At 36.6% G+C, this 12,984-nt stretch overlaps 1 protein-coding gene across 3 annotated transcripts in view; it reads left to right on the top strand.

Moving 5' to 3' along the window:
• The window catches only part of Cped1 (cadherin like and PC-esterase domain containing 1), a 242,350-nt gene that overhangs the window by 78,748 nt on the left and 150,618 nt on the right, over positions 1-12,984 (top strand). The window lies entirely within an intron of this gene.

The following is a 12,984-nucleotide window of genomic DNA, read 5'->3' on the forward strand; positions in this document are numbered from 1 at the left end:
TGATGTGCATTTGCAACAGACAACAGATGGTTTTGTTGCGTTGCTTTGTTTAGCTAGAGAACTCAACAGTAGATGAGAATTGCTAGCTCTAGGAAACCCCATGCCAATTTATCAAGACACGCTCTCCTTTGGCGGTTATTCCCAGCCCTTCTTCTGCGATCCCCTGTCTGATATACTTATTCCAGACTCAAGTCCCCAAATCAACTACAACCTTTCAGGCAGCATAGAAAAACTTTAAACTGGGGGTCATATGCTGAAGGTTAGTAGTGAAGCAGATGTGAGTAGCCAACAGATTCAGGTTTGGGCTTCAGAACAATAGTAATCCCCTTCTTAGATCAGTGGGCAGTGTTATTGTTACAGAGAGAGCTGCCAAGATAATTTCCAAAGCACCCATATGAAAATGTAGATTAATAATTATTTGCAAAGCTATATTATGATTGAAAAGAAATGTACAATTTGGGAGTAATTAAGGGATTTTGGAAATGTTTTTTACGCTAGTAATTTCTCTGACCTGGTCATGAAGCTACTAGAGTATAGTGGCAGATGTAGATAGAGACATGTCCGTCTGTGTTAGTTCCATTTTGGCCACTTAATACTCCAGTGTCTTTGGGCAAGTTGCTCACTTTCCCTGTGGTACAGCTTTCCGTCTGTAGTTTAGTGATGATCATGATTATGTCCCATAGAGTTGTTAAAAGGTTAGACAAAGTTATGACAAAATGCTTGGAATGAAGCAGGGTGAGCACTTCATCATGTTAAATAATTTTGATTGTTTGTTTAGTAAATATCTCCGTAAGTATTGCTTGATAATTATTTTGGTGAGACCATGGTTTTCAAGACTAAATGGAAATAATCTCTTGGATATGAAAATGCTCACAAAACTAGCTCTTTGTCTCTAGCTATACTTGCTGGGTTCATTCTGCTTCACCTGGAGATCCTGCTACAAACCACACTTGAGTTCTCTTAAAGCCTCTTCCCTACATTACCTCCCACTGCCTTTGGGTAGCAAATATATTTAATCCTCATTATTGGAATGGAATGACATACCTATAAATCATGTATACATCTGTTACAACAGACTAGTAAAATAACATAGCTAAAGGACATAAATAATACAAAGGACAAATATAAAGGACAAAACTATAAGGGACAAATAAGAGAAAAGTAATTTATAACAATAAGAATTTCAATGCAGATATTTAGCATTTGATACCATATGGTGTAGTGAAATTCTCAAATATTTTCACTCATATTTGGAATCACAATGACTGTGGCAGCCATAAATTTGGAATTTTATGGCTACATTGTAAGGGAAACTAAGGTAACGTAAGTCACATTGCTTTTGATGATGAGCTTTCTGAAAATGATGAAAAATTCTTGAGAAAGTCACAATGAAAGACAGAAGGAAGGAAAGAAGGAAGGAAGAAACAAAGAAATGGTAAATATAAAATGGTCCTGGAATTTTAATTCCTGAAAAAATCAGTGCATATTAAAATGAGAAAAAATGAGTTTATACATGCAAAGTTGAGAAAAGCAGTTGAAAATGATTATCCTTGAGTCTATCATCTTATATCACATGACACACTCAAAATTAGCATGGAAAATTGTGTGCAAGTAGTTTACACCTCTAGCCCCAGCTACTGACAAGGCTGAGATCTGCAGAATCATGACTGAAGCCAGCTTGGATGCAGAATTTCATGAGACTCCATTTCCAAAATACCCAGCAAAGGCCATTGACTCCATCCTGGCTCAAGTGGTAGAGCACTGGTTCAGGAGCACAAGGACGCAAAATGCCTACGTTCAAGTCTCAGTACTAGAAGAAAGGGGGAAAAACCCATGTGGTCTAGGGACAATTCACTGTTTTGCAGAGTGATATTTAGCAGAGTAACAGCCATTACAGGAAGTACATCAGTCAATAAGAATAGACACCTAGCTATTTAAAGAGAATGCAGGCATTCTACCTTCTCACTGCATCCCAAATAAAGCCCAGACTTTTCCTATACAAGGCATGAATTGAATAAATGTATATGGCTCTAGTCTGTTGAATTTCAGTGGCATGTCTGATTGCTATGACATGCCTAGAGAGCCTCTTTGTCTTGGAAGGTGTATCGTCCTTTCTCATACGTAGTTCTCTCATACTTGGTGCTACCATTCACTATTTTCTCTACTTCTACTCCAAGACCCTGTGTTCATCTGCTTGTGTCACAGTACTAGTGGTCCTGTCCCTGGAGCCTCCGTAGCCAGGACTGTGTCTGTGTCTATGCATGTCTGAGGTGCCATGTCCAATGGCAGGGATATTAACATCCAGGCACTACTTCTTCCCCTCTCACTTCTCTTCTGGTCTTGGTGCCTCCATCCATTACATCCATCTCTGCCTGTGACCTTACTGCCCTTATGTATTCTCCAAGGCCCCTGAATAATCAAAAGTATATTGTTTTTTTCTATACACGTTTATTTTGCAAATTTTCATCTTGTACGAAACGTTCAACAACCAATATTAATTTGGAAAATTTAGATTGACTATTTCCATATTGTTTAATTCTGAAGAAAAGTTGAGTCTAGGGACTATAAAATGTTCTAGAAGCTTCTCTCTTGTTCCAGGGCATCCTGTTACCTTGCGTTTCTCTTGCCTTCTATCTCCATTAGATATAGACAGATTCCTTGCTACTAGACCCCACTTACTAGTTTCATCAAGGTCAGACCCAGATTAGCTTCACATCCTACCATCAGGAAATAAAAACCAGATTTTATCTTCCTGTCTGTAATGGACCACATATCTTAAAAGGGGTAAAAATTGGTGCTTTCTCCCTACTTTGAGGAGTTGTGATGATGTGCTTAATACCACTAAGTTCTAATTATGTCACAACTGGACCTGGGATATTTCCCTTAAGCAGAGTTCAGTTACCGGTATGTATTTACCCTTCAAATTGAAAGCCATGTCTGTTTATATCCTACAGCTCCAAATATTGCAGAAGTGGGGACATTTACTTTGAATCTAAATACAGAGTTGAAAAGAGGGAGAAAGATGATGTGCTTAAGTAAACTGTTTCTACCCAATTTATCTTCTTTGGTGCAGGATTTTGTAATGTTTTTGTTTCTGTATTTATCCTTGCAGTCCTGTATGGGTCAGTCAGCAGTCAATTTTAGACAAGTTTGGTGTTATTTAAAGGAAAAGGCTTTCAACTCCACTTATAATGGCTATAAAATGCAAGATTCTACCTACAAAGAGGTATTTACATTTTTCCAGTTACATAATTTATTCGTAAATCTCCACGTGTGCCCCACCAAAAGGAAAACAAGAAATGTGCCAGGTGCAGTCTGAGTTTATAATTAAAGGAAGCTTAACTTGTTGGATACATTTTAATAAGGTGTTTTGCTGTTTTTAAGCTATTAAAACAACATTTTAAGCTGCTGGTGGGGAAAAGCCCTTAATCATATAGAATGTGGCACCTGCTGTGAAAAGCAAAACTAGAAGGAGGGGAAAAACAAAGAGATTGAAGTGAATTTTGGAAACTTTTAGTTAACCCTAGGACTAATGGATACTGTGGATTTTAAAAGTGATTCAGGGAAGGAAAGGTAGATTGAAGGGAGAGAAGCAATACTCCATAAAGAACAATTTCTGTGTGCCATCAGCAGGAGCTGCAAGTTGAGTAGAGAGCGGTAGTTTTGAAGCAGAGTGCTGAAAATTGTGAATTGCAAATCATCTGGTGGAAAATGGTGGCCATGAACTTGAGTCACTTTTCATTCCAGACCCATGAAATTGAATGAACACTTGGAAGTTCAACTTCAGTCCTAATAGAAACTGGCTGTACTGTTTCACTAAATAGAATTGCTAAGCTACCTGTCACCCCACCTCGCTTTCCTTTTCTTTACAGACCAGAGTTCCAGGATTGCCAGAGTTCTGGAATCTACTCAAGCCATGGAACCTGACTTCAGTTATAGAGGCTGAGCTAGCCATGGCAGGAAAGCCAGGCCAAAATAATACTTTAAGAAAGCTGGTTTGCCAGGTGCTGGTAGCTCATACCTGTAATTCTAGGGTATGGGCATTTTCCCTAAGCTCTTTTGTTCTAGACTAGTGCTTGACACTTTGAGCCACAAATCCAGTTCCAGTTTTCTGGTGGTTAACTGGAGATATGAGTCTCATGGACTTTCCTGCTCAGGCTGGCTTTGAACCATGATCCTCAGATCTCAGCCTCCTACGTGGCTAGGATTACAGGTGAAATTCTACTTTCTATAAATGTCCTTTTCTAAGCTCCAGTACTACCTTTCCCATCCCACTCTTCATTGGACTATTTGTCCATTCTTTTCTCTCCAACTCACTTAGATTATTCAAGCTATTATTATTTTTTATTACTACCCTACACACAATGAAGCTTTGGTTTCCAAATATATGTGTACCCTTCTTTCTTAAGCAGAGGAGTGAGAAAGTAAAAGCTGTTGTTCAGTTTTTTTTAAATTGTTACTAGCACTCCTAATAAATCAAGCTTATAAATCCTGTATCTATTTGATAAGTCTACACAGCAAAAATAAGAGTTTGAATCATTACTCATGACTTGGAACCTGAGTAATTCTGGAGTTCACCACACCTTTAAAGCAATGGCTACATAGTACCAACTTATTAAAATGACTGAGATGTTATTAGGTGCCCCAAGATTTTCCCCAAGATATCTACCATATTTGACCCCAGTAAATGACAGGATATGAATGACTTCATCCATCATCCCATCATCCACCTATTTCAAGGAATGTAAGTAGCAGCTTGTCTAAAATTGCTATACAGGAACAAGTCAGATTCATTGAGAGGATGTGCTGATTGCAAAAGCCTGGGTAACATCTCTGGGAAACAATAAATAAATTTCTATGTATCTATATACACACATTTGGCGTATGTAGGTTGAAAGCAACCTGGTAAAACTAATAGAGATGAGAGATGTCTAGTAACATTAGAAGAATATCATTACAAGAAATAGGCATTTGAGTTTCATGTCCTGGCTAAAATCCATCCAGAAATGAAACAGGTTAACTTTAGAGGTTGAACTACAGACAAGGATAGGAAGAAATAATTCAAAATTTAATTACTTAATTAACATTTTTAGGGACAGCAATTATTTAGCCCTTTAGATACAACCTCCCTCCTCTTTTGCTTCAATTAACTCAGTTAATTCTTTAGGCATTCACAAGACATAAAAGAGGTCAGATGTCCTTGGCTAATGATGTGTTTAACTAGCTAAGGTTGCAGAGTGAGGCTCAGTTTGTGAAGTTGTTGTCAGGGGGAGCCTGACTTGTGACTCATATCTTGGTGTCCTTATAACTTGTCAGATGTGGACCCTTGAGCCACCATGCTTCTCAGACTTACGTTTGCTCAATGTCCCAATCAAAAATCTTTCCTGACATAGTTCCATGTTCCTGGTCTATTTTTGGTACTGAAGCCTCTGCCTCTCATTAGACTTTATTTTGGCAACTAGCTATAGTCTCTAGATCACATGTATGCTTATCTGACCCTAGGCACATGAGGAAGATCCTGATGTTTTAAATAAATATATCGTTTAAATATAGTACATTTACCTGTAAATAATGTAGAAGTAGAGAAGAAACTGACAGGAACATGGTATGCATTCTACTATCCCAACATAGGGTGTAAAAATTATAGGTTGGAATGCTCTACAAAGTTGCTACTAAAGAAGAGATATATTTGCTTGTTTGGTTTGTTTTGTCAGTGCTGGGATTTGAATTCAAGGTCTTGCATTTGTTTAGTCTACTTACATAGGGCTGGTTCTGTACCACTTGAGCCACACTTCTTGCTCTACTTCTTTGCTGTTTATTTTGGAAGTGGAGTCCCCTAGTTTTTTCTGCATGGAGTGCTTCAAACTTTAATCCTCAGATCTCAATCTCCTCAGTAGCTAATGCAACAGTATGAGCCACTGGTGCTTGGCTAAAGAAAAATATATTAATGCATGACTTCATTTAAATAGCACCTTCAGTGTTCCTGTCTTATGTTTATATTAGGATTCACTACAATATACTTAGAATTTAGAATCATTGTTAGGAATTTTAAAAAGTCATTCATTATTCTGATCTAAATTATATCAATTTTTCATGGTTTATTCCAAAATTTGTTCATGAGAGAAAAAAGTTTAGTATAAATAATGTGATTAACTTATCTTCACAGTGGGTTGGCTTAGGCAGCTATGTTATTGTCATATTTATTGCATTCTATGTATTAATATTTCTTGGAAGTTGGGTTTCAAATTGTGATTAATGCTGCTCATTAATTTGTATCAAATTAGTCATCCTGGGCCTCTCTGAAGTAGTCAACATTATTTCTTTTTAAAAATTTCTTTTCCTATGGGAAATTTGTGAAGAATAATATCAAAGGAAAATTAAAATTCCAAAAAGCAATAAAACAATCTTTCATGCTGTTTGGTCATCACTGTGAAATCACACAGTAAGAAAGTTGAAATACTTGTCTAGTCATAGTTTTTATTAGGAAAATGAGCAGAATTTAAGATTCTCATGTTTTTGTCGTCAAAACAGAGCAGTCTATGGGGAAAGTTGTTTTCATAGAATTGTATGGCTTTAACACTTCCACTGAAAAAGACGAGAAAGGAGAGCATTATGGCTTACATTTACTGAGCTCTCAGTAAGCATGCGATGGATGGGTTGGCTCATTGGTGTAAATTTTATACAATGACTTTCCCTTTAGAACATATCACTATGTTTTTGATCTGGTCGTTTCTGTAGGTCAAATTATGTCTCCATTTATATCAGGATGTAGTCTGCCTCCCATTTCCTAGAATAAAATTCATATTATTGTTTTTCCTCAGAATGATTACAAGATTTAAGTACTATGCTATTTGTATGTGTGGTTTAATGCATCTTCTTCTTTTTTTTTTTTTTTTTTTTGGCCAGCCCCAGGCCGTGAACTCAGGGCCTGAGCACTGTCCCTGGCTTCAATTTTGCTCAAGGCTAGCACTCTGCCACTTGAGCCACAGCGCCACTTCTGGCCATTTTCTGTATATGTGGTGCTGGGGAATCGAACCCAGGGCCTCATGTATATGAGGCAAGCACTCTTGCCACTAGGCCATATCCCCAGCCCATTAATGCATCTTCTATGTGATAATAGTACATGAAAAGTATTCTGGAACCATAAGGATAAAGTTGTACTCTCTGCATAGTTTTATTGACAGATAGTATACATTAGTACATTACATCCAAGTGTCAATTAATTTCAGATCTTGAGAGATTACTAGCTCCCTCAATTATGCTGGAATTGTTTGCTAGTGTATATATCTTTATGTGACTGATCTATGCATTTTATCAAAGATAGCCTGGACAATGCTGTTTTTCTCAAGTACAAGCAAAAAATGTCTTAAAACATTGATATATACAGATTTCACAAATGGTATTTTTAAGCTCAAATATAGAACCAAACTAGGAAGTTTTGTCTGTGTATTTTAAATCTGTTGATCAACAGTGAATTCTATTATAACTCATGTAGTTTCCAAAATTGTCTTTTTTATGGAACAAAAATAGAGGATAAGATTCAAGTATTTCACTAACTCGGTTAACCTCAGACATACTCCAGCCATAACACAAGACAGAATTAGACTCTAATATAGAATTTCTTTACATAAATGAAAACAAACTGAAAGTGAACAGGTTTCTTGGAACTGCAATACTAAATCAGAAGAAAGTCACTAAAAACAGAATGCATGTCTTTGCAGTTTACTTGTAAGTGAAAATACAGCCTTACATTTAGTCTACATTTTTTTTCTTATCATACGTGGTTCCTGTTTTGTTCTTAGAGACTCATTTCCAATACTAGATGTTCAAGCATCACATAAAGATTTAGTAGATTCTCTTTGATCAGATAGTGAATTGTGATGACAACTTCATGCTGAATACATGAAAAAGGAAGAACATTTTAGCTATACTTTAAACTTCAATTTGTTCCTACCAAAATAATCACTGATACAGGCATTGATCATAGAGAACAACAACAACAAAAGCAATAAAAATGTAAAAAATGAACAAGCCCCATGTTGAAAGTTTTACCAGAGTTGTACAGTGTAAACCTACATCTCAAATGTGGGAAATGGGTGTGATATGGACAGGATTGGTTTTTTTGAACCACTGCAATGTGGTATTTCTCCCCCCTGAATTCACTCTAGATCCTTCTCTAAGAAGCTGTCTTCCACAGGCTGCATCTGCATCATTTCCTGATCGTCTGACTGTGTTATGAAAGCAGTCTCAGGAGGAGGAAACAGTGGGGTATTTCTTCCCTGAGTCCTTCCTTGATGGAAGAACCTATGTTCCTCTACCTATAGCATAGTTTCTGTTTAGTGGTCTCTTCCAATTCTAGGACAGTTAATTCTGGCTATGACTTCAGTTTGTACATATGTATGCTAAGGGACATTTTCTATGCATGTAAATTCTGAGGTTATGTTTGTATAGCTTCAGTCTTCAGGCTAATTATTATGACTAGTAAACATCCTCAGGCAGGAATAACAATTAATATTCTTATAAACAGCATATTTACACTTCTAATCTCAAAAGTAAAATTGTTAATTGTTAATTACAGCCTTTTATCCTCACTAGAAATTTTAAAATAAGAAAATACTTGCTAAGTTTAGTTTCTTAATATGAAATGCAAGACAATATTAAGGCATTTCTGAAACATAATTAGACTTGCGCTATTACTTCCATATTAATTATTAGCTGTGGGGCAAAACATTAAATCAAATACAATATAAATTTGACAGCTAATCTTTGCTAGTACAAGTGTTTGCCTGTGCTTAGTCTTTGCCTGTGGTATATACAATTACATGCCACATAAAACAGGAATAATAAATAACAAAAGAAAGTATTTTTAATTCATTAGAATAATATTTTGGTCTCTAACCACAGATTGACTGGTCCCCTGCTAGAACAAACGTTTTCTGAAAACCTACTGTGTCAGGATTGTGTTTATTAAGGGGGAAAGTTCAGAAGATTCATGGGAATCACACTCTGGAATCTAGAAGATTCCATAACAAATGTCACAAGCAGAGTAGGTGTTTACTAGAAAGAATAAAAATGAATGCTAGATGTTTTAGTTTTGATTCAGTCTTTCTCTTCACATAACTTCATCCCAGTCATCAGTCACTCAGTACAGTCAACCAGATAGTACAACCCATGAGAAAAGAGGTTTCCATGCATCTCCAACAAATAGTTCATTTTCACCCTAGACAACCAGGCTCTCCAAAAGAAGTTTCAGCCTCTCCAAAAGAAGTCAGTAAATAAAAGTACAACACTATCCACTATATGGTATTTCACTTCTGAATCTATTTTACACCCAGTCTACATATTGTGGGGTAATACTTCATTGCTTTCTGCACACTTGAACAATGATGTGTCAATGTCTGTTTGGAATGCTATGTGTCATAAAGTCTCACCTCCAAAATTCCTTCCAAACCCAGAAGCTGCATTCAGCACAATTTGTAGATCTCTAGCCTTTTTTGAGTATGCTAAAAGGAGTTGAGGAAAGAAGAATGGCATATAAAACAAATGGCCTTGACTGGTCTATTTAGCAAGTCTTAGATAGATTCATATGCCAAATGAAAGATGTAAGAATAAGATGTCTCTAAACAAAACTTTAGCCCTGTGAAATGGAACGAGGACATTAGTGGTTTCTACAATTAATTATATATGATTCATAAAAGGTAGCTACAGCTTTGCTAGACATAAAGAGTGCTTATTTCTAATGCAGAGAAATGGGGATTGTTTTAGATGTCACAAAATAACTAGTGAAAAAGTGTTTCTAATTTTTTGTTACTTATTGTTCTAAGCATCACAAAAATAATTATCATCCAGCCTCCTCCAGCTTCAAATAATACAATAGGAAGCCTAGAGTTTATCAATAAACTCTAATGTGTAATGGTAATGTGTAAATAAGTAAGGAGAAAGTTTACTTAAGCAATACTTATTCCTGTGGTTCAATCAGTTGCAGGGATTGAGGTAGAAATCTTGACATTTTCTTCACTAGACTCTTTCAAATTTATGCAACACGCTTCTCCACTTGAGCTTAACCAGACAAACATGATGTAAAATTGTTTATCCCTTTGATATTTATTTTTGGCTACTCTCTTACCAGCTTTGAGACACTAGCATAGTGAACACAGTTTTGTCCATCTGCTTTAAAATCAGCTTTACTTGGGCTTCAAGTTGATTCTGTGCTTCCTGGTGGCAAGATGAAAGGAATATTAGAGTAAATTATACAGTTCTCATGTTTTTCCAAAGAAAGCTACAACTAAGCTCTTTGATAAAACACAAATTTTCCTAATAAAATATCTAAAAATAAGTCTTCTTTTAAATTAAGAACATTTATATTTTCTTTCTGTAGCTTTGAGGAATTTTAGTGACATCTCACCATTTTACCTTTGATGATAAGGATAAAAGCCCAGGTTTTAATCATGTTAAGCATTTCTCTACCACTGAGCTATACTCTTGCTCACCATTTTAACTTTCTAATAGTTCTGATTTTCATGGAGAAAAAAAAAACATACTGTAATATCTCTTCATTTGCCATCTCCAAAACACAAAGCAATTTGAATATTTCCTTTAATATGATGCATTAGATCTTTATTAACAGATAAGTCTTACAAATAGATTATTGAGTTTTGAGCAAGATCACATTCGGCTAAATAATGAGACGGGAGTGCATCAAACAGCTAGACTTCTGATAACTTTTACTTAAAAGGGTGAAGTGTTTAAAATTAGATAATGTTACTGATAGGGAATACCAAAATCGAGAGACACAGGATAAAAAAGACAAATGACTACAAAAGCAATACTTGCAAAACTGTTTGGTGTAAATGAACTGAACAACTCATGGGGGGAAAGGGAACGGGGGGGGGGGGGAATGAGGGAGGAGGTAACAAACAGTACAAGAAATGTATCCAATGCCTAATGTATGAAACTGTAACCTCTCTGTACATCAGTTTGACAATAAAAATTAAAAAAAATAAAATTAGATAATGTTAGTATTTTTTAAATAATTATTTATTGTCAGAGTGATGTACAGAGGGGTTACAGTTTCATACATAAGGCAGTGGGTACATTTCTTGTACTATTTGTTACCTCCTCCCTCATTCCCCCCCTCCCCCTTTCCTCTCCCCCCATGAGTTGTTCAGTTGGTTTACACTAAATGGTTTTGTCCTTTTTATCCTTTATCTCTCGATTTTCTTTTTTTTTTTTTTTTTTGGCCAGTTCTGGGCCTTGGACTCAGGGCCTGAGCACTGTCCCTGGCTTCTTTTTGCTCAAGGCTAGCACTCTGCCACCTGAGCCACAGCACCCCTTCTGGCCGTTTTCCATATATGTGGTGCTGGGGAATCGAACTGAGAGCTTCATGTGTAGGAGGCAAGCACTCTTGCCACTAGGCCATATTCTCAGCCCAGATAATGTTAGTATTGATGAAATGTACATAAGAGGAGAAATAATTTAAAGACTTCACTCCATTTAGTGAGTTAGATAAATTGATTTAAAAATAAGCCACTATTACCTGGAAATAAAAAAAAATAACAACTCTTATATTCTCTTGGAGAGAGTAGAATTCAGAGCAATCATTTTAGAAGGCAGTTTGATAATGACTAACACATTTACAATGATCAACCTCATCGATAAATTATACATGTTGAGAAGATAAATTTGTAATGAAGAACGTCAAAATAGACTTGTAAGAGTGTTCATTACAGTGTCTCTGAAGTTGGGAAAGAAAAGCCTTTTTTTAATTATTATTTGTTTTGCCAGTCCTTGGGCTTGGACTCAGGGCCTGAGCACTGTACCTGGCTTCTTTTTTGCTCAAGGCTAGCACTCTACCACTTGAGCCACAGCTCTACTTCTGGCCTTTTCTGTTTATGTGGTACTGAGGAATCGAACCCAGGGCTTCATGCATGCAAGGTGAGCACTCTACCACTAAGCCATATTCCCAGCCCCTGGAAAAGAAATCTTACAAAAAGAATCTAGATACATAACAAAAGAGAGTAAAGTAAATGTCTTCAAAGTGTGTATGTGCTAGTTCTATATTCAGTAGTGTGAGAGAACTCTTGGATGGATTAGAAGGAAAATAAGTCAAACAAATGTGATTATGATGTCTCTTTTGGATAATCTTAAAAACAGAAACACCAAGGTTTGTGTGAATACATAAGAATTTATGTCAATTATGTCAATTTATGTATTTTTAAAAGCAGATGTATCTGATGTATTGAGATGAGTTGCATTTTATTATTATTATTATTATTTTTTTTTTTTTTTTGCCAGTCCTGGGCCTTGGACTCAGGGCCTGAGCACTGTCCCTGGCTTCTTTTTGCTCAAGGCTAGCACTCTGCCACTTGAGCCACAGCGCCGCTTCTGGCCGTTTTCTGTATATGTGGTGCTGGGGAATCGAACCTAGGGCCTCGTGTATCAGAGGCAGGCACTCTTGCCACTAGGCTATATCCCCAGCCCGAGATGAGTTGCATTTTAAACGTTGATTACATAACTTTTGGTTTTTTGTAGGGTGTGTTACTAGGTAGTAGTGAATAAGAAGTTTTTTTTCTTTTTACTTGGACTTTTTTTTTTTTTGGCCAGTCCTGGGCCTTGGACTCAGGGCCTGAGCACTGTCCCTGGCTTCTTCCCGCTCAAGGCTAGCACTTTGCCACCTGAGCCACAGCGCCCCTTCTGGCCGTTTTCCATATATGTGGTGCTGGGGAATCGAACTGAGAGCTTCATGTGCTAAGCCATATTCCCAGCCCCTTTTACATGGACTTTTATAAAACATTTCTAAACAAGTATTTGCCATACTTTTGCTTTTTAATCTATCAGTGTAACTGTTCTTAAGTTGATAACGACTTATGATAAGGTACCAAGGTAATGAGGCACAACAAACAATTGTCAGGACATCAGTCTAATTTTTCATGTAGTATTTAAGTCATAAACAAGAGTTAGTATCCTGGCCACTTTCCCTTTAAT

Source organism: Perognathus longimembris, chromosome 2 (assembly GCF_023159225.1).
Source record: "Perognathus longimembris pacificus isolate PPM17 chromosome 2, ASM2315922v1, whole genome shotgun sequence".
In the NCBI taxonomy this organism is placed as follows: domain Eukaryota; kingdom Metazoa; phylum Chordata; class Mammalia; order Rodentia; family Heteromyidae; genus Perognathus; species Perognathus longimembris.